Source organism: Triticum dicoccoides, chromosome 5B, assembly GCF_002162155.2.
Source record: "Triticum dicoccoides isolate Atlit2015 ecotype Zavitan chromosome 5B, WEW_v2.0, whole genome shotgun sequence".
NCBI classification, from domain to species: Eukaryota; Viridiplantae; Streptophyta; class Magnoliopsida; order Poales; family Poaceae; genus Triticum; species Triticum dicoccoides.
The window spans coordinates 132,324,275-132,328,164 of record NC_041389.1 but is presented as its reverse complement, the minus strand read 5'-3'; the positions used below and the strand labels follow the sequence as shown (position 1 = coordinate 132,328,164).

General features: G+C 46.8%; 2 long non-coding RNA genes across 2 annotated transcripts; both read left to right on the top strand.

The window, feature by feature from the left end:
* Positions 1-963: 963 nt before the first annotated feature.
* On the top strand, positions 964-1,661 carry LOC119306914. The gene is made up of 3 exons (XR_005149076.1): positions 964-1,020; positions 1,113-1,220; positions 1,588-1,661. It is a non-coding gene; the product is annotated as an uncharacterized LOC119306914 (long non-coding RNA).
* A 164-nt stretch (positions 1,662-1,825) lies between these two features.
* LOC119305287 lies at positions 1,826-3,132 on the top strand. Its single transcript, XR_005148600.1, has 3 exons — positions 1,826-1,905; positions 2,739-2,816; positions 3,033-3,132. It is a non-coding gene; the product is annotated as an uncharacterized LOC119305287 (long non-coding RNA).
* The last annotated feature ends 758 nt before the right edge of the window (positions 3,133-3,890 follow it).

The following is a 3,890-nucleotide window of genomic DNA, read 5'->3' as shown; positions in this document are numbered from 1 at the left end:
GAAAAATGATTTTCTTACAAAAAACTCATATCTTGGAACACTTTTTTCTAATGATATTAACAATATTCAAAGTTTGTTATTTTTACTGAAAAGTAGATCACACTTGGTGACACAATGCGAAGGTTTTTTATTTCTATATTTTTATAAATTTTTAGGTCGTCAAATAGCACACATGATTCAAAATCTTATTTTGCAATCGATTACGACCAATTTAAATGGTCTTAACATCATCAAAGGGGATACTCTATTCTGATTGGTCTAAAATCAGCTCACGCGGATCATGCCTTAAGCACCGTCGGATGCGCCCGGATCCAATGGCAGCCCACACCCCCCTCGTCGATCTCACCCCCTCCCTAATCTCGTCCACCCACGAAACCCTAGCCCCCTTGTCCCAATCGCCGCCACCGCCTTCTCCCTCCCAGATCCAATCCAAGTTAGAGCCCCCGGCCTCCATCTCCATTCATGCGTGCATCGGCCACCTCCCTCCGGTGGAGCTCCACCCTCTCCTGCGAGGGTCTCTGCTGCCCGCGCGCGCACAACCTCCGTCCCCTGTTGCCCACCGCGGCGGTGCCCCTCCCTCCCTCCTCGATCCAAACCGTCTCGCCTCGGCAGCGACCCACCCGAGCTAGCCAACCCTACCGCACCCGCGCCTGTCAACCATGCGTCCCACGCCCATCCGCCCCCCTCTGACCACCCCTTTCCCCCTCCCTCCGATCTGCCATGCCTCCCCTCGCCAGCTCCCTCCTCCTCTCCCGCTCCGCCGTGGGGCCCGACCACGCGCGGTCCACCGCCGCCGCCACCGCCGCGATCTCCAGGCCTGCTGCGGCCGCTGTGGAGCCACCCCCTGTGCACCCGCGCCCTCCCCTTCCCCGTCCCCCCTCCACGTCGCCCGTGGCGGCCAGGGCCCACACAGGGCCTTCGGGTCGGGCCTCGCGGGCTGCCTCTTCGGCGGCCGCCACGCCGCCGCCCGCTCCTCGTCCTCCGCCGCCACCGTCTTCGAGCGCCGATTCACCTCCGCCGGTATGGACCCCCGCCACCTCGAAACGGATCGTCGCGTCGCGTTGTGGTATCTCGCTGACGGGGCCTCTGTTGTCTGTTCCTTTGTTTCACAGGGACGAAGAACTCGTATGATGAAGTCCTCACGAGCCTCGCCAAGCCGGGAGGGGGAGCCGACTTCGGCAAGTACTACAGCCTGCCTGCGCTCGCCAATCCGTGGATTGGTGAGTTGTTTCCCAGTCTCCCACCATTTTCGACCGCTATTGTTCCTAGCTCGCGCCGTGTGTTGGGTAAATTGAGAATCTAATCGGGGCCTGGGCGATGTTTTGGTCCCTCTGTTGCTGCTTGTTGTGAGTTGGGGTGGATGAATTGTTAGCTTCTCCAAAGCGATTCGTAATAGGCTCTGATCTACTCCTTGTTGGATAGTCTGTAATGTTGGTGAAATTTGGCTGCTCCACGTGTTCCCATGGAGCGAATTGTCAATTCTGACTGTGGAGTTAGTCTATGGATGCGTTGTTTTCTATTCAGTTTTTTTGTATATCACTGAATTATGTGAATTGCCGAAGATTTAACCATCACTTTGTTTTCCAGATCGGCTACCCTACTCGCCTCCTATCCACTCCCTGGTCCAAGTGCAAGGCGTTGTGAAATTCAGTAGGTTGGCATGGCGTAGGGCTAGGTTTGCGGAGGCTGCGTAGATTCGTTCATGCAAGTGTTGTGCATGCACGAACGATCAATAGCTCTTGATGTATCAAACATTGCATCCTACTGATGTCAACTGGTTGAGCACACCTAAGAGTATTATGTGCAATTATTTGCATATTGAAAAGCATGCTCTATATTGTTTTGTCACATGCACTTTGGTCTATATATGATGGGAGATTTTGTACATGAACAAAAGAAACAAAGGTAAAACTGTATTTATCACTTTGCATAACCTCAGTACATTTACATGCACACACACACATTTGACTGCTGAGTGTTTGAATTATTGGAATGTGGGGGTTGGTCTGTTTATTCCCATGCTCTTTGCTGGTTTGGGGACTGGTGTGTTATTTGTTGGGCTATTCAATACTGATTTTCGTGGGTTGGGAAGAAAAATGGAGCTGATAATTTGTTAGGCTATTCAAAACCTGGAAGGAAGATGAGTACTTTGGTTACTGATAATTTGTAGTCATGCTAACCGAATTTACAACTATTGTTTGATTCAAACCTTTGTTCTTTTTCTTGGTGTTTACAGGTGCCGATGAGTAGAGGCTGGTCGAATCCTCGATGTCCTACATTGCCTGCTATCTTATTCAATTTTTTTCTTCCCTGTATCTGTCAAGCTTAGTCATGTTTACACACAACTTAAAATGGCATTGTATATGTTTTTCTCGGTAAATGCAATAAACACAAGCTATTCGGATTACTTAACTGAATTTGTTATATGCTACAGTTTTAATTGAATTAGAGCACCTAAACTGTTAACTGAACATGTGCGCAGAATATGTTAACTGAATTTCTGCGGTAAACGTGTTATCTGAAATTCTGTAATGATGTTAACTGATGTGAGTTTGTGCACTTGATGTTTTATACTTGGAAGACAAATGAACTTGTTTTGGTTATACCTCTCCCTGTTAATTATGGGTGATTTCCTTCTTTCAAATTATATATGTTCTGTTTTGAGCTATCTCTCTGCCTGGTAATAAAAGTATGTGCATTGGTTGATATTTGTTGCTATTGTTTCTATGGTGATGCAGAGTTGTGGTGAAGAAGAGCAAGGCCAAGAAAGACTCCAACAAGCCCAAGCGCCCCCTGAGCGCCGTCTTAGTCCTCATGTGAGCCCCGGATTTGATATGTTGTTGTGGTTCGATTCACGTTGTTTCTGTGGCGTGGATAATTGGCAAACTAGTAATGCAGCATGCTAGCTAGTGATTTTTCAGACATAATACTAGTGATTTTTCTTTCTTTCTTTCTTTCTGTTCTCTTCTCCATGGCTGGATCAACGCGATGCGTTCCTGACATTTTTTCTCTCCGTCTCTGTGGTTGCGCAGATGGAGAGGGTGCTCAAGGATGATGCCATCCAGGATAAGGGCGAGCGCGCCAGGATGGTAACCACCCCCTCCCATCTGATCTGCTTGTTTTCCTTCTTGGTCTCACTGGCGCTGCTGCAATTGTGTGCAATTAGTTTATACTGGTCTCATTTAGACTGCAAAATCCATAGATTGTTAGTTCGACAAGTACAAGACCAACAACCTGACTGCTGGCTTCGCTTAGTAGGATATGTAGGTAACCGCGGCACACACACACACACACACTGATGATGTACACACACACACAAACATTTAACTGCTGCAATTGTATTGCATGATAGTGTCCAAATTCAGGAAGGGAAAGGTGAGGCTGGAACCTACGAGTGGGTAGATCTACTTTGTTGTTTACATTAGTGTTGCCATTGCAATTGTTTGGTTCTGCCCTCAGCAGCAGTACACTAATGCTGGTAGCCTTTGTGTTCACTCTTTTACAGGAGAGCCATGACAAATTTGAAGTGCAAATCCATGAAGCCAAGTGCAAAGCTGTGATGCATTGTGATACTGTAGAGATTGTGACATTGGAATGGATTTACTATTATTTGTATTCACTTGCCAGAGATTTGTTTATTCGCTTGATTGTAATAGATTGTGACATCGGAACAGATTTACTGTTATTTGACAAATTATGTTTGTTCTGTTTTGTTTGAAATAGTGATTTAAAAATGTGTGAAATGGAAACCTCACAAGTGGGATCCACTTATCAAAGTAATCTGAGCAATGTTGAAATATTTGACGTGTGGGACCAGCTCCAATATATAATGGGCAAAACTAGAAATCTATGGACTAAAAAGGCCACGACCCAAAATAAAAAGGCTATAA